The sequence below is a fragment of the Pongo abelii genome, chromosome 6, assembly GCF_028885655.2.
Source record: "Pongo abelii isolate AG06213 chromosome 6, NHGRI_mPonAbe1-v2.0_pri, whole genome shotgun sequence".
Lineage (NCBI taxonomy): Eukaryota > Metazoa > Chordata > Mammalia > Primates > Hominidae > Pongo > Pongo abelii.
In genome coordinates, this window is record NC_071991.2 from 122,228,174 (window position 1) to 122,251,414 (window position 23,241).

The 23,241-nt window shown below is 36.4% G+C and overlaps 1 protein-coding gene across 7 annotated transcripts in view; it reads right to left on the reverse strand.

Annotated features, from left to right (window-relative positions):
- POT1 (protection of telomeres 1) overlaps positions 1-17,915 on the reverse strand; it is a 106,812-nt gene extending 88,897 nt beyond the window's left edge. Inside the window, exons 1-3 of one of the 7 annotated variants that reach the window (XM_063725602.1) lie at positions 17,734-17,915; positions 16,754-16,935; positions 3,505-3,577 (exon numbers count right to left, since the gene is read on the reverse strand). The gene's annotated coding sequence lies outside the window, so the exon portion shown is untranslated. 7 annotated transcript variants of the gene reach the window in all.
- Between the last annotated feature and the right edge of the window lie 5,326 nt (positions 17,916-23,241).

Below are 23,241 nucleotides of genomic sequence, written 5' to 3' on the forward strand. Positions count from 1 at the left end.
CTTTCAACAATCCAGAAAGGCAGGTATCATTACCTCCATCTTCAAAATTGGGGGGAAAAAAAAAAGCTCAATGGAATGAAGGGTTTTACTCCAAGTCACACCTGCTGGGTTTTAGATACCCTGAGCCTCCCCTTGCCATATATGAAACATATACTCACACTGCAGAGCCTTTGTACTTGCTAAGACTGTTCTAGAACACTCTTACTTCAAATATCTGAAGGATCACTTCAGATCACTTCTTTGAAGTCTCTTATCAAACGTTACTTGTCAGTCTTTTCTTCACCTCCAGATAAATATATACCTTCCCTCCCCTTCTCATGTTTACAGTTCTGCCTTACATTCTCCATAGCACTGTTTCCAACTAGAAAAGGTATATATTTACTTTTTTTGGTTTATTGTCTTTCTTCCCTAGAACGTATGCTGCATAAGGACAACTTTGTTTGGCTCATCGGTGTCTAGGAATAGGGCCTGGCTCCTCATAGGTATTCAATATATTGTTTAATAAATGTGTGAATGGCTTAATGAATACATGCAAATTCTCCTATTTCCTTTCGGAAGCACAGATGTATTCAGAGTAATATTTCAAATACAAAAGACTAGCAAAGTATACTGCAGAGGCTCCAGTTCCAGAAAGCCAACAGATGGCCACAGCCTCAAAAGATAAGATACACCCCAGAATGCCATGACCACTGTATTAGTCCGTTTTCAAGCTGCTAAGACATACTCGAGACTGGGCAATTTACAAAAGAAAGAGGTTTATTGGCCTTACAGCTCTACATAGCTGGGGAGGCCTCATAATCAAGGCAGAAGGCAAGGAAGAGCAAGTCACATCTCATGTGGATGGCAGTAGGCAAAGAGAGAGCTTGCGCAGAAAAACTCTCGTTTTTAAAATCATCTGATCCCGCGAAACTCCTTCACTATCATGAGAACAGCCGAGGAAAGACCCATCTCCATAATTCAATCACCTCCCACCAGGTTCCTCCCATGACACATGGGAATTGTGGGAGTTACAATTCAAGATGAGATTTGGGTGGGGACACAGCTAAACCATATCAACGACCATCAGTATTGTATTTCTTCTTTGAAGATACACTAAATCATATCACCTATTTTTTTAATTGAATTGCTTATCTTTTTGTTGTTGAATTTAAGAAGTCCTTTATATAATCTTGGATAGCAAATCCTCATTAGATATATGATTTGCAAATATTTTCTCCCATTCTATACACTGTCTTTTCATGTTTATGATAATGTCCTTTGATGCATAAAATTTTTACATTTTTATGAAGCTTAATTTATCAATTTTTCCTTCATTGCTCATCCCTTTTGTATCATATCTAACAATCCATTGCCAAATCCAAGCTCATGAAGATTTGCCTCTGTATCTCTGAAGGATTTTATGGATTTAGCTCTTATATATAGATGCTTAATCCATTTTAGTTAAATTTTGTATATAATGTAAGAATCTAATTTCATTCTTTTGCATGTGGAAATCCAGTTGTCTCATTATTATTTGTTGAAAAGACAAATGGTCATTTTTAAATAGAGATAGTTTTACTCCTTCCCTTCTAATTTAAATGTCTTTTATTTCTTCTTCTTATTTAACTGTTTTTGCCATTGACTGAACATGTGATCCCTGTCAAAAAATTACTTAGCCATAGAAGTATGGGTTTACTGTAATCCCAGCACTTTGGGAGGCTGAGGTGGGTGGATCACGAGGTCAGGAGATCGAGACCATCCTGGCTAACACAGTGAAACCCCGTTTCTACTAAAAATACAAAAAATTAGCAAGACATGGTGGCACGCGCCTGTAGTCCCAGCTACTCGGGAGGCTGAGGCAGGAGAACTGCTTGAACCCAGGGGGCAGAGGTTGCAGTGAGCCAAGATCACACCACCGCACTCCAGCCTGGGTGACAGAACGAGACTTTGCCTCAGAAAAAAAAAAAGAGTACGGGTTTATTTCTGGACTCAATTGTACTCCACTGATCTCTGTCTATCCTTATGCCAGTACCACTGTTTTGATTACTGTAGCTCTGTGATGTTTTGAAACTGGGAAGCCTGAGTACTCAGACTTTGTTGTTCTTTTTTAAGGTTGTTTTCGCAATTTGAAGCCCCTTGAAATTTCATACAAATTTGGGGATTGGTCTTTACATTTCTGCAGCAAAGTTTTATAATTCTGATGGGGACTGTCTTGAATCTATAGCTCATTTAGGTAGTATTGACAGCTTAACATATCAAGTCTTTCTACACAAGTTTCTGCTATGTACAAGGCACTAATCACGGAAAGTACCAAAAAAAGAAAAAAGAATAAAAGCCCTTCTTCTAACATATATTTAGCCCTGTATCTGCAAGTTTTGCATCTGCAAATTCAACCAACTCAGACTGAAAAATATTCAGAAAAAAAGTTTTTAAAAAAATTATACCACAACAATACATAATAATACAAATTTTTAAATATATAGTCTAGCTATTTAGATAGCATGGACATTGCATCAGGCATTATAAATAATCTAGAGATGATTTAATGCCAATGATAGGGAGAATACACACAGGTTATATGCAAATATTTGACCATTTTACGTAAGACTTGAGCATCCACAGATTTTTATATCCATAGGGGGCTCCTGGAACTAATCTCACGCATATACAGAGAAACAACTGTAACTCAATTTTCTACAAGTATCTGTTACTTAATAAATGTATTTATATTTAATTTATTCAGAAAATTATTTCTCATAACTCCCTTTATGCTCTACCACCTTAACTTGCTTCTTCTCCAGACCACATTTCTACCTAATATTACTTTATGTAATTATTCATTGCATTTCCTCACTCCCCTAAAATGTAAATTCAATAAGGCAAGAACTAAGTTTTGTTCATATCTATAACCCCAGTACCTAGAACAGTGTCTGATATATACTTAGCAGTCAGTAGTTATAGAATTTTGTAGTTTGTTTCCCATTTACTGCTCCAGACTCTTCTAACCAACCACAGGCTTCAGATGAGATCTACTTTTGTCCCTAAGTGTTACAAAGTAGCCCTTCCTAGCTTACCATGATTACTTGAGGGCTATATGGAGAAAGAATTCTCGCTATGTAAGAACAACACCTAGGTAACAAGTACATCTATGTAACAAGTACATCTATGTAACATGTTAAAAGCCAAGTTTTAAGACAGTTAAGCTGCTAAGATGTTTAAGTCACATAAGTGAAACTAGAAGCAGTTAGCTACTGCAATGGTCTAGATATGAGAGTAAAGGGCTATGAAGTAGAATAGAAGAAATGGGAGGGAAAGGGAAGGGATATTTGGGAAAAACTTTGCTAGAGGAAAGACTGATTTTTCATTCTATAGATTTTTGTACTACTATTAATGTACTACCTTTCAGAAATCATTTATATGTATGTGTGTGTATGTATGTACATACACACACATATATATGTGAAGTCACATATTTATATATTACAGGGAAAAAAATAAGTAGAAATAGTTGCTTATACTATATACCTCGTTGTCCAATCTGCAAAACAGCTGTTTTATTTCCACGATAAGTTAAAGAAGAGATAAGTGAAAGTTTTCCCTGAAATGAGAAAAAAAAAATAGTTACAAAGAGGAGTCAAAGGAGTTTATAATAAAACCAAGATAGAAATAAAAATTAGAATTTTCTATAGCAACAGTTTTATCTTTCAAGAAGTCAAAGTACTGTGTTCAAGTAACTATTTTAAGACAAGAAACTGCTGAATTTGTTTTTCTAGAGAAAAATCAGATCTACAAATACTTCAAGGTTTATAATATAATTTCTTAAGTAATCCTGTTAGTTAAGTACTATCAGTTCCTTATTTTGCAGATAACTAGATCAACTTTCCCTAGCTTTGTTTTAATCTGTAATATTGTTCTCTACAAAACAATAAAATGATGTTTGCTCCTAGAAAGAAATGAAAACTTAATAAAGATTTAGAAATGCAAAATGGAAATCTCATATAGTGTGGACAAATCAACAGATTAAGACACAAGTACAGTTTAGTCTTTGTTCAGTTTCTGTAACTAACCAGCTCTGTCAGTTTAAAAAAAGTTACTTAATTAGAGTCTCAGATAAAATAAAGTGTTTAATCTGGACGGTTTATGTAAATAAAGTTTAAAAATAGATCCTATTAGCCTCCCAGGCTAATATTCCAGACTTTGATATATCTAATAAAAAATACATCAATTTTACTTATAAAATAGGACTCAATTTTACTTATACATCAATTTTACTTATAGGAACATAAATAAAAATATGGTTATCAACAATGCATGATTCACAGTCAAAAGTAAAAGCAGTTACACTTAGAAGATAGAAAGCTGAAAAAAGTGTCAACAATAAAAAGTTAAACAATCTGTAAATTTCAAAACTTTTCTTGACCCATCAGAGAGTTGAGGTCACAGGGCAACCAACTAAGCAGAAATCTGAGGAAAGCAAGGTACTTCTAATGAGAATAAAACAATTGTTTTATTTCTATGATAAGTTAAAGAAGAGATAGTGAAAGATTTCCCTGAAATGAGACAAAAAAATAGTTACAAAGAAGAGCCAAAGTTTATAATCACACCAAGATACAAATAAAATTTTTATAGCAACTTGCTTACCTAAGGTAAATGACAAATGTACCCAGACATCTGTAAGAAAAATTCATCTAACACTTTAATGAATTGCTAGAGGCCAAGTATGGGGCAATGAAAACACATGCAGCCCCCAAGCTGCAAACACAGGGGAATTCATTCATTTATATGCGCTTCTCCACAGACCTGATAAGGTTCAGGACAGAAGTAGGGCAATGGCAGCAGCAGTTACTGCACGAAAGGCAGGAAACTCTGCTTGGCTCTTTCTCCTCTATCTTTCTTTCAGAACAAAGGCCTTAAAATGCTGGGAGAAGGGCAAAAAAAGGTCAATCCAAGACCATTGGTGAAAACCCACTACAGCTGGAAGGCAAGAACAGAAAAAAACACCTTCTATCCCTGTTAGGGATGGGCAGGAACGGGTACATAGGTGTAAGGCCCAGACCTATACAGCTAGAGGCAAAGCAGGATCACTGAGAAGGCCCCACTCACAAGACCCAGGACCTACTGCTACGAAGACAGGCTTCATCAGAACAGAGAACATCTACCTATTAAAGGCTAACCAGTACCTAGTAAAAAGTAACATGGTCTACTACTGGAAGAGAAGCCCTTGAGCAGGGAGGAGATCTTATTTGAGGCAAAGCACAAAGGAAAGACCTAAAACTAAGGATGGGGAAGACAAGAGAAAAATCCTCTCATCAACCATCTCCGATCCTACATACAAAGTAACTCTAGAGGAATACGAAGCCTCTAGTGCATTGAAGCACCAAACACAACAACAAATCCCAAACCTAACTCTAACCCGACTAGATTAACTCAATGCACCAAACTAAAGGCCTAGCACAAAGAAAGACCTACACATGCCCAGAAATAAAAACTACCCCAGTTTCCACTGTCCTACACAAGACGTATAGCTTTGAACAATAACAACATATGAGGCATACAAAAGAGGCAAGAAAAAACACAAAGCAATCAAGAGAACCACAATCAATTAGATTAAATGACATTAATCAAATTAAACTCAAAGCAGGTGCTTTTGTTCCTCTTGCATGTGATCCAACTAGAAGAAAAGTCTCAGAGTAGAGGGGATAATCAGAAAAAATATAAAGTTATAGTTATTGGAATGAGCCACACTAGTTTTAGAACAATGAAAAGAGAGCAAAAAACACCTAGGCATGTAGGAAGACACTCCTAGCACCTGCGAAGGGGCCCTAGCACCTGAAGAAAACTCTAGAACTTGGAAAGGGAATCCCTTAGGTCCCAGGAGGTGTAGGGGAGGGGAGGCATTAATCATCTTTGTCTTTCAGAACTCCAGGAACCTCTTTTACCAAGGAAAAATGTTCTGGTGCTACTCTCAGAAACTACTGGGAAATTTGAAAGTAAATCAACTGCTAAGCCTGCCTACCATGCCTCACCCAACTCCTCTAACCATGAGCCAGCAGGGCATGGCCCAGTTCCTGCAGCTTGGATGCTGATTACTTCCAAATGCCATCCATAACTAGGACAAATGGATTAGTAAATTAAGACAAATTTAACAAACTGCCCTGAGGCAGTCTCTCTGAAAACCAGACCAAACTAAATTACCGGGACTAAACTAGGGGCCTTAGGAGACTACTAGCTAACTAACAACACAAGAGGCACTGTCAACCCATGCTGCCTGCCTATCTATTAATACATACTTCCTGGAGGGGGGACCAACAATTATAAACTGTTTGTTTTCAGAGGTGGCATGTGTGCCACTGGGACTGCGTTTCTTGTGTGAAAGGCAGAAACTAACCAAATAAACAGTGTGTCTTGCACCTAGGGGTAGTAATAAGAAACATAAGAAACATTTAAGTCTTCAGTAAAAGACCTTTTTGGGTGATCATGTTATACATTATGTCAACAGTTTTACCTATAATGGAAGTTATTCCATTAGAAAGGTGGTAGGAAATTTGTCCCTGCCCTTGTTGAAGTGAGGAAAGAAAACTGGAACCTGAGTTAAAAGATAAGCTTTGAAAATTGAAGGACACTGAGAGACTTCCAGAGAGACTGATGTCCCAGAATTACATGTTTACAATTCAACAGATGAAATCTATAGCTATTCCCTTAAATTCCAAATGACGTATTTACATTAAGGGAATTAGGTTTCTCTCCCTCTCTCGGGAGGGGTAAAGCTGAATAGCTGCCCTATATAAACTCCTAGATGCATCATTTCAGCCTTCCTCTCTGAGAGTACAAGAAATCCCCTTCACACAGCAGGAAGACATCTGGCCCTCACTGCATCGCTCTGAATGGGGAGGATGGGCAGGGAGTTATTGCTGAGAATAATATAATTATGTGGTGCTTAACAACAGGGATACATTCTGAAAAATGTGTTGTCAGGCAATTTCGTCTTTGTGTGAACATCAGAGTATGCCTAAACCAACCTAGATTGTACAGCCTACTCTACACCGAGGCTATACAATATAGCTTATTGCTTTTAAGCTATAAACCTGTACAACATATACGGTATTGAATAATGTAGGCAATTATAAGACAATGGTAAGTATGTATGTATCTAAACATATACAAACCTAGAAAAGGTAGAGTAAAAACACAATACTATGATGTTATGGGATGGACACCATCATATATATGCAGTGCAGTGTTGACTGAGATGTTGTATATAGTGCATAACTGTAATAAGAGTCTGCCTGTATTCTAGAAATCCTGTTTGCTTTTAGGACAAAAATGAATTAGTATAGATATAAAAAATGTAACACATCCTGTTATGGACTGAATTGTGTTCTCCCAAATTTCAGGTTGAAGCTCTAACCCTCAACAACTCTGAATTTGACTGTATTTGGAGACAGGGCCATTAAAGAGGTAGTTTGGTTAAAAAGAGGCCATTAGAATGTGCCCTAATCCAGTCTGACTGGTGTCCCCAAAAGACAATGGGACACACAGAAACACAACAGAGTCTCAGGCATGAACAGAGAAAAGGCCAGGTGAAGACACAGTGAGAAGGTGAGCATCTGCAAGCCAAGGAGAGAGACCTCAGAAGAAACCAATCCTGCGGCCACTTTGATACTGATCTTCTAGCCTTCAGAACTATGAGAAAAGAAATGTTTAAGCCACCCAATCTGTGGTACTTTGTTATGGCTGACCTGACAAACTAATATACCCTCTTTAAAAACTGGGGATTTTCTAAGCTCAGTGCCCCTCAGATGTGCTACAAACTCCGTGTGCACATTATGTACCTGGCCCTGCCCCCATGGGACTTGGGGAGGAAAGAAGAACCAGTGCAAACATAAAGTTCATGTTCCCTGCTGTGCCAATAAGTAATATACTACCTAAATCTATTTGGGTGCCTTGCCTCCTTAACAGCTGAATCTAGAGAAGTGTAGCATGCCAACCTATGAGCTGTATCACACACTACTGCTTAGGAACTATTTGAACATTTGGCATTTACTCAAATGAAATAAAAACCTATGTTCAGATAAAAATCTGTACATATATATTCACAGTTGCATTATTCACCATCACAAAAACTGGAAAGAATCCAAATATTCCTACACTGGGCAATGGATAAATAGGCTGCAACAAAATTCTAATCACCAAAAGAAAGAAATACTAATGAAAAAAACAACCTGAAAGAATGTCATACGTATCATAGTAAGTGAAAGAAGCCAGATGCAAAAGGCGACATGCTGTATAATGCCATTTATATGACATTCTTGAAAAACAAAAAAACAGTGTCAGGAAACTGGTAAGCGGTCATGAGTGGTTAGAGTTGGCAAAACAGCTAACTATAAAATTTTGGAAGGTGATGAACTACTTAATTGTGATTGTGGTTACATACACATTTGCATGTATTCGTCAAAACTCACAGAAGTGTATGCAAAAAACAGAACGTAGCACTAAAATCCATTTAATAAAATTCAAAAAACATAGATATCTGCAGGTTAGAAAAGGGTATGTAAGTACACAATAGAGCTGAAAAATTATTCAGATATGTAAAAGAACACAAATACTTCAATCTTTTTTTTAAAAAAGTGAGCATTCTACATAACAATCTGTTAACCATGAAAAATACATAAAAGCTATTTCCTAGTTTTAACCCTACTAGATACTAATGTGTTCACTTATAGCTAAAAGAATTCATTAATAAAAATGTTAAAATTGGACAGGGGCGATGGCTCATGCCTGTAATCCCAGAACTTTGAGAGGTCAAGGTGGAAGGATTGCTTGAGGCTGGGAGTTTGAGACCAGCCTGGGCAACACAGAAAGATCCTGCCACTATAAAAAAAATTTTTTTTTATTTAGCTGGGCGTGGTGGCATGTGCCTATAATCCCAGCTACTTGGGAGGCTGAGGCAGGAGGATTCCTTGAGCCCAGGAGTTTGAGGTTACAATGAGCTACAATCATACCACAACACTCCAGCCTGGGTGACAGAGCAAGATCCATCTCTTAAGCAAACAAATACGAAAATGTTGAAATTGAAAAAATATTTCACTAATAAAAGTAGGAATAAAAATAAAATAAGAACTTAGCAAACTGTCATAGTATTTAACATTTCTATATCAAGCACACAAAACAATAAAAGTATGTCAAAACCAGATGCAGCTTGGAAATAATCAGTATTAATGATATGTCAAAAAGAAATCAAATCATTGCACTTTATTAATAAATACAAGTATACAAGAAATATCACACTAACTGACCAAATGTAAAATAAGCTGAGAATGCTAACAAGCATCTGATAATCATTTAAATACAATTAAGTAGAAAAGACCAACTGTAATTCATAAAACTTTATTTAATAAGAAAGAAAATTCCAGGAAAATAAATAGAAATAAAACTTAAAAATAAATAAATAGGTGAGTAAAATGTGTAACAAACAAATGTCTATACGAAGAATATAGACAAGCAAAACTGAAATGTAGATTTCTATTTATTATCAGATGCATTTTGTCCCTCACCCCCTCAACTAAAATTTAAAAACTCACTAAAAATGCATCCAGAATATTGGATATGGCAGACAAAAGGTTCAGTGAACTCAAAGAGAGAGCAACAGAAATTATTCAACTGAAAAGCCTCTCTGCCACACAAATAAAACACAATAAAATAAAGGAGAAAGGAACAGAATCTCAGAGATCTGTGTTACAGTATCAAATAGCCTAACACATGAACATACACACGTAACTGGCATCCCAAAAAAGAGAAAAGGATAATAATGTGGCAGAAAAAAAAATTTCAAGAAATATTATACAATAATTTCCCAAATTTGATGAAAAACACTGAATGAATCCAAGAAGCTCAGTTACCCACAGAGGAGAAATTCAAAGAAAAAGCTTACTTAAGCACATGCCAGTCCAACTGCTGAAACTAAAAGATAAAACAGAAAGGTGGCAGGAAAAAAAATGCAAATCACATATGAAACAATAGAATCCAGAAAGCAGTGGACCGGTATCTCTATAGTCCTAAAAGAAAAAAAAAGTCAACACAGAATTCTATATCCAATAAATATATCCTTGAAAACAAACATGAAATAAAGGCATTTTCAAATGAATGAAAGCTAAGAGAAGTTATCGCCAGCTGAAATATATGAAATGGTAGATGTTTTTCACAATGAAGGGAAATAATGCCCAGATAAAAATGGATCTACAGGTAAAAATGAAGAACACCAGAAATGGTAAATACGTCAGTAAATATAAAGACTATACTTTTTCCTTCTTTTAATTTCCTTAAAAGACGACTCATTGTTTAAACAAAAGTAGTAATATAACGTAGAGTTTATAATACATGTACATGTAAAAGATTATAACAGCTCAATGAACAGAGGAGTGAGTAAATGGAATTTCACTATTATAAAATTCTTATATTTGTCAAGGGGGAAGAAAAAGCAGGACATGAGAAATAACAACTGTAGCATGGGGAGTGGTACAATACTAGCTGTAAGTATACCTTAGTAAGGATGTATATTGTACTAGCAAACAACTAAAGGAACAAAACAGGTGTTGCTCAAAGCCAATGGTGAAAATAAAATAGAATAAAAAACATTTAACCCAAAATAACTCAGGAAGGAGAACAAAAAACAGGAAAAACAAAGGGAACTCAAATTGTTTGACAGACAAACAAAACCATATCAATAATTATTTTACATAAATTGACTACGCTGATTAAATAATGAGACTGTCAGACTGGATCAAAAAAGCATGATCCCATTATATGCTAAGAGATACTTAAAATACTAAACCATAAATAAGTTGAAAAAGAAAGGAAATGTTGATACACTCTTAATATAAGGGCCACACTACCACAGGCACCCAAAATCAAAGCCAAAGTATCTTAACCAACAACATACATACATCTTCAGAAAACATTTATTCGCTACAAATGCAATTTCAAGAAAAATGGAACAAGCAATTGCTACACTAGATGCACAGATATCAAAGGAAGGGCAAAGGAAACATGAAAAAGCAGGGAAATATATCATAAAAGACCACAACAATTATCTAGCAATATATATCAATTAAAAAAAATTCCTCGAAATGTCAGGTAAAGAATCCAAAATAGTGATTTTAAAGAAGTTTAATGAGATGCAAGAGAAATCTGAAAACCAATACAAAGAAATCAGAAAATGAATTCAGGTTATGAATGAGAGATTTACCAATGAGACAGACATCTTTAAAAAAAGAAAAGAAACGAAAACGGAAACATGAATTAAAAAATTGAAGAAAATACAAAATATATTCAAAAGATTCAATAACAGATTAGATCAAGCAAAAGAAAGAATCTCAGAACCTGAAGACAGAACGAAATTTTGAAATAATGCAGTCAGGCAAAAATAGGAAAAAGTATAAAAAGGAATGAGCAAAGCCTTTTGAGATGTCCAGGACTACATAAAGCAAACAAACATATGAATTATCAGCATTCCTAAGGGGGAAGAGAGATTAGAAAGTTTAAAAAACCTATTTAAGGAAATAATCAATGAAAACTTCCGAAGTCTAGCAAGAGAGTTAGACATCCAGACACAGGAGGCCCAGCTATCCCCAGGAAAATACACTGCAAAAAGGACTTCATCATAGCATATTATATTCAGAATGTGTAAAGTCAAAGTTAAAAAAAAAAATCTTAAAATTACCAAGAGAAAAGCATCTATCTAGTCACCTATAAAGAAAACATTATAAAACTAACTGGACTTTTCAGCAGAAATCTTACAGGCCAGAAGAGAAAGAATAACATTTTCCAAGTGTTCAAACAAACAAACAAACAAACAAACAAAACTGTAAGCCAAAATTTTATATCCTGCCAGAATAAGCTTAATAAATAAAAGAGATACAAAAAATTTCCCAGACAAGCAAACAACGCGGGACTCAGTAGAGAAAAAAAGTAGAAAGATCACAAATTAACACACTAGCATCACACCTCAATGAAAGCAGAAAAACAAGAACAAACGAAAATCAGAGTTAGCAGAAGCAAAGAAATAACAAAGATCAGAGCTGAACTAAATGAACAAGAATCAAAAAAAAAAAACCCAAAAAAAACAAATAAAAACAAAACCCAAAGGATCAATGAAAAAAAAAGTTGGTTATTTAAAGAGAGAAACAAAATCGATGAACTACCAGCTAGAATAACCAAGAAAAGGAGAGAAAAGATCCAAATAAAATCAGAGAGGAAAAAGAGACATTACAACTGATACCACAGAAATTCTAAAGGTAATCAGAGACTACTATGTATAACTACATGCCCATAAACTAGAAAACCAAGAGAAAATGGATAAATTGCTGGACACATACAACCTCCCAAGATTGACCCAGGAAGAAAGAGAATTCCTGAACAGATCAATGATGACAGCAAGATTGTATCAGTAATAAAAAAATCCCAATAAAAGAAAGTCCAGGACCAGATGGATTCACAGCCTAGATGTACAAAACACAAAAAGAACTAACACCAATCCACCTGAAACTATTCCAAAACTACTGAGGAGGGAATTCTCCCTAACTCATTCTACCAGGTCAGTATCACCCTGATATCAAAACCAGACAAAGATACACAAAAACAAAAACTACAGACTAGTATCTCTGATGACATTGATGCAAAATTATTAACAAAATACTAGCAAATTGAATCCAACAGCACGTCAAAAAGATCATACACCACGATCAAGTGAGATTTATCTCAGGGATACAAGGATAGTTCAACATATGCAAATCAGTAAGTGTTATACATCACATAAACAGAATTAAGGACAAAAACCAGATGATCATCCCAACAGATGAAGAAAAAGCATTTGATAAAATTCATCTTCCATTCATGACAAAAATCCTCAACAAACTAGACAGAGAAGGAACATCCCTCAACATAATAAAAGGTCATGTATGACAAATCCACAGCCAACATAATACTGAATTGGGGAAAAGTTGAAAAGATTCCCTCTAAGAATTGGAACAAGATAAGGATACCCACTTTCACCACTCTTATTCAATATAGTACTGCAAGTCCTAGCCAGAGCAATCAGGCAAGAGAAAAAAACAAAAGGCATCCAAATTGGGAAGGAAGTAGCAAATTATCATAGTTGACTAATGATATGATCTTGTATACAGAAAGCCCTCAAGACTCCACCAAAAATCTCTTAGGTTGGTAAATTAAGTAAAGCTTCAGGATACAAAATCAATGTACAAAAATCAGTAGTGTTTCTATACACCAATAAAAGTCTAGCTGAGGACCAAATCAAGAATGCAATCCCATTTACAATAGCTACAAAAATAAAATAAAATACCTAGGAATATATTTAACTAACAAGGTGAAAGATCTCTGCAAGGAAAACTACAAAGGACGGATGAAAGAAATTGTAAACAACATAAAAAAATGGAAAAACATCCCATGCTCATGGATCAGAAGAACTAATATTATTAAAATGAACATACTTCACAAAGCTACAGGTTCAATGCAATCCTTATCAAATTACTGATGTCATTCTTCACAGAATTAGAAAAAACAATTCTAAAGTTCATATGGAACCAAAAAAGAACCCAAATTGCCAAAGCAATCCTAATCAAAAAGAACAATGCTGGAGGTACTCATTGCTTGATTTCAAAATGTATTACAAGGCTATAGCAACCAAAATAGCATGGTACTAGTATAAAAACAGACACACAGATAAATGGAACAAAACAGAGAAACCAGAAATAAAGTCAAATACTTACAGCCAACTGATCTATGACAAAGATGGCAAGAACACTACACTGGGGAGAAGACACACTTTTCAATTAATGGTGCTGGGAAAACTGGATTGCCACATGCAGAAGAGTGAAACTGGAACGTACATGTCACCATACATGAAAATAAACTTAAGACGGATTAAAGATTTGAATTTAAGACCCAAAACTATAAAAATACTAGAAGAAAACCTAGGAAAAACTCTTCTAGATATTGGTTTAGGCAAACAATTCATGACTAAGACCTCAAAAACATAGGCAATAAAAACACAAATAGACAAATGAAACTTAATTAAGCTAAAAAGCTTCTGTGCTACAAAAGAAATAATCAACAGAATGAATAATCTCAGGAATGAGAGAAAATATCTGCAAACTATACATTCAACAGGGGACTAATATCCAGAATTTACAAGGGACTCAACCAAAAAACCCCCAAATAAGCCCATTAAAAAGTGGGCTAAGGACATGAACATTTTTCAGAAGATAAACAAATAGCCAACAAGCACATGATAAAATGTTCAATATAACTAATCATCAGTAAAATGAAGATTAAAACCACAATGGAATATCACCTTACACCAATCAGAATGGGTATTAAAAAGACAAAGAAAAAACAGACATTGGGGTGCAAAGAAAAAGGAACTGTTATACACTGTCGGTGAGAATGTACATTAGTACAACCTCTATGGAAAACAGTATAATGAGTTTTCAAATAACTAAAAATAGAACTACCATTTGATCCATTGGGTATGTACCCAAAGGAAAAGAAATCATTAAATAAAAAAGAGACCTGCACTCATATGTATACCACAGCAGTATTCAAAATCACAAAGATATGGAATCAACCAAAGTGTACATCGATGGAAGACTGGATTTAAAAAGTCATATATGTACACAATACTATTTAGACATTAAAAAGAATGAAATTATGTCTTTTGCAGCAACATGGATAGAAATGGAGACCGTTATCTTAAGTGAAACAACTGAGACACAGAAAGAGAAATACTGCATGTTTTCACTCAAAAATGTGAGCTAAATAATGTGTACACACAGAAGCAGAGTGTACAGAGATGGACAATGGAAACTTGGAGGGGTAGGGGATTAGGAGTGGAGTGGATGATGGGAGGTTGCTTGGTGGATACAAGCTGCATTGCTCCAGTGACAGATGCACTGAAGGCCCTTACTTTACCACAGTGCTATATATCAACATAGCAAAACTGCACTTGTTTCCCACACCTATTTACAAAATAAATTTTAAAAATTTTGTTTAAATTATTAAAAGTATCACAACTCATTTCCTGAAAGACATTTTCTGCTTTCATTTTCTCACCTGACATTCAATCCTCAAACTACTGAAAAATGAATTTGCCTCTTAGTGTTTAGGCAAAACTAATCTTTCCAAGTGATCAATAATTTCTTGGTTATTAGAATGAACAGATACTTTTCAGACCTTTGAGCATCTAATAGCAACATAATGCTCTGGTTAGTAGCAAGGACAATGGGAATGCAAATCACTGCTCAGCCACTTACTGGCAATTAGACCTTGAATAAATCACTTAACCTGTGTTTGTTTTCCAGCTATAAAATGAGAATAATACTTAGAGTTTTTAGGATTAAGAGATTACATATACAAAGCATTTAGGAGAGTGCCTACTAGACAACAATCTATATAAGTGTTATTGAAACTTGCATTCTTACATTATCAAAGACTCCCGAGTTTCTTCCTCCTTCTCTAGACCATCTCTGCTTCTTATTCATACTTTCTTTCACTGACTCCTTCAACATGGTTCTCTTCTCTTCTATGCTTTGGCTCAAACCCATCTAAATGAGAGTCCCTTTGGGCTTCAAACTCCCAATCCACTTGCCTACTGGACACTACTATTTATATACCTCTAAAGACCTTTCAAATATGACCAAAATTGAACTCATCATGTTTCTCCCTAAGTATGTACCCTCTATTTTCTTCTCCTTGTTGGCTAGGAACTAGAAACAGAAGTTTCCTGAATTTCTCTTTGCCACTCTAGTCTAATTGTTCTCTAAGACCTACTGATTCTGCTTCTTTATCCTGTCAAGTCTAAAGGAAATCATCTATATTCAAATTCCTGCGCTACTACATATCATCAATATGATCTGAGGCAAATTGCTTAACCTTTCTGAAACACAGTGTCTTTAATAACAGTACCTATGTCATAGGTCTTTGTGATGATTAAACAATATATGTAAAGCACTTAAAACACTACCTAACGCATGGGAAAAAAATGCAATGAATGTTAACTTTAGTTATTATTATTACTATCTTTTTTCAATCTCCTTCCCATCATCCCCTCTGCCACTGGCCCAGATCATCATCAACTCTCACCTAAATTACTGTAATTGCCTCTTAACTAAACATCTTTCCTCCAATCTTGCATTCGCCAATATATTCTCTACCTAGAAGCAAAGTTTTTTGAACTCAAAGTAAATCATGTCTTTCTCCTGCTAAAACCTACTAAAGACTTCCCATAGCTTTTAGAGTAATATCCAAATTCCTCAACATGCACATAAGGACTTTTTTTACCCCAAAGGAAGGTACAGCACAGTCTGTTATCCCGTAAGTTCCAGCTCAACTTTCCTGATCTGTCAGAACCAAAAGCTCTCTCATGTTCACATATCACAATGCTAATATCACATCTATTAATTTTAATTGGAGATCAGGTGATTGATCTGTCAGACCCCACAGAAATGTGATTACCTTTAGTTCTGGGACTATATTTATTCATCTTTGTACCTCAGAAACTTACTCCAATGTTTCACACACGAATTTGATAATTGTTCGCTAAATAAGTACTGAATAAGAATAACTTATTGAGATATTCAATCTCAAATGTTATGACAAAGATAAAAACCATACCTAAACCAGTTCTCATAAATAAACTCAACATTTAAAAACTGCATTCCTTTTAGTAGGAAAAAGCATTCTGAGTTATAGAAATTCTTACCTGAATATATTTCTTGCTATAATTGTAACCTGGCTGTAGGGATCCGAAATCTACTTTATGTAATTTACTCAGCGGCTGAACTTCAGGCACCCCATTGACTTCCTTTATTAATTCAAGTGGCATATCAGTTCTGCTTCACACTGATGTCCAAAGCAAATTCAACTAGGGAATTTGACAACTTGCTGCTGAAGATACAAAACCAGTGTTTTACCCAAAATGCAGTCAAGAATTTGCTTTAAGTCTCTTTGACTTAGTTATGCTTTTCCTTATTATAGTTAACACGGTTCAGGGTTGCGGGTTACAGGAGGATGGATTATTTCAAAATTTTATTGCAAAGATCAATACAAAACATTCTTCCAAGGAACTGAAACTTAACTATTTTCTACTTAGCTGCTTAAAGTACCTCTAAAAAGCCAGTTTTAAGATCTGTAACGTCACTAACAAACGCCTTTAATATTGTGCTTTAAAATGTAAAATTTATTGGGGAAGAGGGAGGCTGAAAAATCGTGTTTTTTTTTTTAACCCCCACAGGAGTTGTAATATTGTACAGGCAAATTGTGCACCAAAAGCTTCGTACTCCACGATGTTTCTGTGGCCCCCTCCCTTCACCCGCTAAATAAACGAAAAAACAAAAATTACTGAACTGAGATTAACTTCTGCATCGTAGGCTCAACCTTATTTCATAGACCTCTTGACGGGCACACTCACTAGTGTCGATATCTAATTTTAACGTTTGCGCACCAACCTTCCCCCAAGCCACCTGAGCTCTGTGAGGGCGGGGACTTGGACTTAACTCCTGTCTGCTTCTCCCAAAACACCAAGAAAGATGCTGAACACAGCAGGCTCGAGATACACACTCGTAAGAAAGCGTTTATCTGCGATAATTACATCAAATTTTGATCTAAACTAATTCAATCCCGGGCTCGTTCCGTCTGGTACCCACTCAAATGAACACAGCAAACCTTACAAATTTCACTCACCGGTACTCTAGAAAGAACCCTAGGAAGAGTTTAGGCGGGCGCGCACGTGACGTCACACGCACGCTGACCGTCCAGCTCCACGCATGCGTGCAAGATCCCAGGGCATAGCCGCTTGTTCTCCGCCAGCGGTGGACAAGCTGCGTAACGGTTCACACACTGATGGCGCCTGGAGGTTTGGCGAAATACTGACAGGATGCGGCGCCAACGGGAGCGTAGGGCCAAGGTACAGGTCCCGCCCAGTCCGGTCACATCCCCCGGAATTCTCGCCGCTCCCCTTAGCTCCGCCCTCAGTCACTTTCCAGCTTTCGTGGCGCGAGGCAAGCTCAGAGGAAGCGGGCGGGTCCGCTGGGCGGGATTTGATCTTCCGTTTGGTAGATTGGAAGCTCCTGTAGGCAGAGTCTTTCTTTTAATGTCCAGTTCTCTTCCCCCAAGAAATAGGCACCTACTGCAGTCGTTACAAGGAAGCATTTACGAGGATAACAATGTTATTTGAGAGTTTTTATAGTAATTTCGGGCATTGGCATAATGCAACCATTGAGTCTTGCCATTTACAGACAGATTTGATTAACCTTGTCATTGTTTTATAGGGCTATGATTTTGTGGTATAATTAATATTTATTATAAATTATTTTATAAGTTTATTATAGTTTAATATTTATTGTAACTTGTAATTGATAAATATTATTATCATTTGTAATGATAAGTTGTTAAACGTGAATTCTCTAATTCCAGATATATGCCTTCAGTCATTTAAGTGAAACCATCCTAGTGTGAAACTAAATGTAATAAAGAATTACATGAATATTTCCAAGGCTAATTTGAACTAAAATATCTTCTTTATATACGTATTTGCAGGAGGATATACCTAACTTTTTTTTTTCTTTTGAGACGGAATCTCGCTCTGTCGCCAGGCTGGAGTGCAATGGCGCGATCCCGGCTAACTGCAACCTCCACCTCCTGGGTTCAAGCAATTCTCCTGCCTCAGCCTCCCGAGTAGCTGGGATTACAGGCGCAGGCCACCATGCCTGGCTAATTTTTGTATTTGTTTAGTAGAGACGGGGGTTTCCCATTTTGGCCAGGCTGGTCTCGAACTCCTGACCTTGTGATCCGCCCACCTTGGCCTCCCAAAGTGCTGGGATTACAGACATGAGCCACTGCGCCCAGCCAGCTAACTATGTTTAAAGTGCCTTTTTTACCAACAGGAAGCATTCAGTATTAGCCCATTTCGTGTTTCCCCTCCCCATCCCTGTGGTTATATCCCACGCACAAGCTGGGGGTGACAAGTGCATGAACTCAGGAGCTGTCCATTTGAGGAAAACTATAGGGAAGGTTTAGATGCTATCCTCCTTCCATCTCTGGCTGCATCCGGCTGAGAAATACTGTTCCTCCTTTTTATGTGAAGCCCTCCACATGAGCTTTGGACCCTGACCAATTTCATCTCCCTTCCATCATCATCAATATATTTTCTCTTAATGTATTTTAAGCTTTCCTTCTTTCTTCATTCTTTCCCGTCACTGTTTAAACACATTCTCCCAGGCTCTTGCTCTGTCGCCCAGGCTGGAGTGCACTGGCGAGATCATAGCTCACTGCAGCCTGGAACTCCTGGGCTCAAGTGATCCTCTGGCCTCAGCCTTGTAAGTAGCTGGGACTACAGGCACAGGCCACCACACCCGGCTAATTTTTTAAAAAAGTTTTGTGGAGATGAGTTCTCACTATGTTGCCCAGTCAGCTCACACTCCTCTGTGGGTGCTAAATATTTGTTGAATGAACAAATGCTGAGGAAAACTGTTTATCTTACTTGGGACTTCCACCCCTCCATCCCACCCCTGCCCCTCACCACCCCATTACACTTAAACTGCCCTTAGAAAAACCACTGAAGAACTCTTTGTTGCTAACCGAAAAGGACATTTTTAGTCTCATATTTTTGAAAACATTCTTTGTGCTACAACATGGTCCTAGTTTTCCTCTTACCTTCTACCAACTGAATATTTTAAAATTTCTCATAATCTGTTTAGCCTGTAAGTATCCATGTTCTATAGAATGTGATGAAGATATCTAACAGAGGTATACGTAAGTCCTTTTATTTTGTTAAAGTGGTTGTTCTCAGTTCCTGTGGGACACAACACTTCCTACGCATCCAAGTAACTTCCAATCTTATTTCTTCTGCATAATCTCCCAATTAGTGGCAGAGGCTCCAGAGCCTGTAATGCTTTCTCTCACGTTAGCAATTAGTTTCCACAAATGAAGAAAATTGCTCATGAATGTAAAGTACAATTTAAGATAATAAGAGAGGAAAAAAGAGATTGAATCAACTGAATGAGGCAATGAAGACATGTTAATGCCAAAACAATCCATTACTATTGTTCTATGCCTGTTGAAGCAGTATAAAAAAGCTACTCTAAGGCTAACAATTAATGTAATTGTTATTAGAAGTTATGACTTTTAAAGGTGCAATGAAAAAAGTTTTTATATAAAATCTACAATGTAAAAATGTTCAATTTTAAGAAAAGTTAAAATTAAATTTTCATTAGTAAATAATGAAGACCAAAAGCAGAATGGGTAATTTTTAAGTGATGTATAAATGTAAGGATTCAGTATAGTTATTATAAATAAATCAAACTTGAAAGAAATTAGTCTGCAAATTTCTGACACATCTTCCCTCTCATAGCATTTTCATGTTATCCTTTACTATTTACTTGTTAATGTCTACATGTAAAATTGAATTGCCTAACATGTCCAGCACTTCAAATTCATTTCCTTTGCATTAATTGTGGGGTGATTAACCCATTCCTGTTTGCAGTCCATCTGTCCTGCAAGCTGTTATCATCAGGTTGCATCTCTAGAGCCTGACAATATCATCTTCTTACTCCTGAGATTTTCTAGCAATAATAGCTAGGCTACATTAGTTGGAGTTCATTTCCTTGTATCTAATATTCTTTCTGCCCAATCCTAACGAACATCTACATGGATTTATAAAATCCTATTTCAATAAAGCATCAAATTTTTATATTGTTATGTAGCTGAGCCAGGAGATAAATCAAACATAATTTTTTCTCAAATGTATGTTTAAGTTACAAATTTAAATGGTAAAGCATGTAATCATTCAGTGCATACTAGGAAACAAAATAAAGATATTTTTAAAACATAATATTAGGTACTACAAATTGAGAAAACATTATTGTCCATTGAAGAGGTCTCTCAAAAGCTTTTGTACTTTAATAATAAATCTTTTTAATTTATTATTTTAAAATATCCTAGGCCAGGCGCAGTGGCTCACACCTGTAATCCTAGCACTTTGGGAGGCAGATCACGAGATCAGGAGTTCGAGACCAGCCTGGCCAACATAGTGAAAACCTGTCTCTACTGAAAATACAAAAAATTAGCCAGATGTGGTGGCGGGCACCTGTAATCCCAGCTACTCAGGAGGCTGAGACAGGACAATCACTTGAACCTGGGAGGTGGAGGTTGCAGTGAGCTGAGATCACACCATTGCACTCCAGCCCGGGAAATAGTGCGAGACTCCATCTCAAAAAAAAAAAAAATCCTCATCAGTTAAAAAATTGTCTTTCCTTCCATTGCTACTCATTTTAAGAATTGTTGGGCCAGGCATGGTGGCTCACGCCTATAATCCCAGCACTTTGGGAGGCCGAGGCAGGTGGATTACCTGAGGTCAGGAGTTCAAGACCAGCCTGGCCAACACAGTGAATCCCCGTCTCTACTAAAAATATGAAAAAAATTAGCTGGGCCTGGTGGCACACCCCTGTAATCCCAGCTACTCTGGAGGCTGAGGCAGGAGAATTGGTTGAGCATGGGAGGCAGAGGTTGCAGTGAGTCGAGATTGTGCCACTGCACTCCAGCCTGGCTGACAGAGCATGATTCTGTCTCAAAAAAAAAAAAAAAAAAAAGAATTGTCCAAGAAAAAAATAACCTATTTTCAAATTTTAATTATAAACTATAATTAAAATTTATAGGTCAACATATTATAGTGTATTGATCCATATGAATGAATGACAAATATGAACTTTCTCTTGTTGAAAGACTATAAGAAATGTATGACTTCCCAAAAAATATAATACCTCATGTATAACATTTTCTCATTTTTTTTTTTTTTTTTTTTTTTGAGACAGGGTCTCACTCTGTTGCCCTGGCTGGTGTACAGTGGGAAGATCCTAGCTCTCACTGTATCCTCAGTCTCCCAGACTCAAGCGATCCTCCCACTTCAGCCTCTTGAGTAGCTGGGACTATAGGCAGGCAACACTGTGCTCCGCTAATTATTTTTAGCAGACATGAAGTCTCACTATGCTTCCCAGGCTGGTCACAAACTCCGGGTTCAAGTGACCCTCCCACCTTGGCCTCCCAAAATGCTGAGATTACAGACGTGAGCCACCATTTCTGATAACATGTTTTTAATATGTTTAAAAAAAGGCATTGTGTAAACTTAATGAATATTCAGGGAACATTTAGCAAGTACCTGAAATTGAGTAGGGCCATCTAACAATAAGTTAAACACAACCAGGCATGGCCCTGGCTGATTTGGATCTTGCAGTGGAGACAGAATATCTTTTCGAAATTCAGATAAACCAATGCAAAATTTTGATTATGATGTGAGATACAAAGAATAGTCATGGTACTAGGAAAGTATGTAATGGAAGAAACTGACCTAGATAGAAAGGTCACATTAGGCCTTCCTAAGAAGTAAGAATTAAGCAGAGATGAAAATACAGCAATATAATCAAGGCAAATTTTAGTTATCTGTAGTACATTTCAGTCCTATAAAAATATATGGCTTCAAGCATAAAAAACTGTGGGCTAATCAAAACATATATTTTTTCTTAAATACTCTCTAAACCCTGTATTCAGCCTTAATTTTGGTCTTCAGGTGAAACTCATCACTTCTTTTGCTATCCCTGGACTGCCACAGATATAACCCTCATACAGGCAATGATTTTATGTGATCATGCTCAGATATTAGACACAAAAAAATAGAGCGTGACTGGTGAAACTGGCTCACATTAAACAAACTCACATTGATATTAAAAAAAAACCTGGTAATAACAAATGTATTAAATTCCAACCAAATGTTTTAAATTATTAGCTATATATCTGGAATATGGCATTATCTTAATATCAGTACTTATGAGGAACCAAATTATAAACACTTCGTTGTTGGGAAAGCATGGAATTTCAACAGAGAAAATTTTTTGGATGATCCTACAACCTAACATAATCAAGTCATGTGAGTTTGGTGTCATAGTCTACTGGAGAAATATATGGGGATGTTCACATTTGTGGTCAGGGCACCATCTCCCCTGAATGTTTGCCTCTCAGATGGTCTCTTTTCTAGGCATGTAGTTAACCTTCTTCAGATGTGTCCTGTTTTCTTTTTTATTTTCTTTCTGTGCCTTGATTTGGATTAGAAATAAATTACAGCTATGGCTCCAGTAATATTTACAAGTGTTTGGCTATGCCATGTTCTTTCCCTTAGTTGTCTAACAATTTGTAAAATTC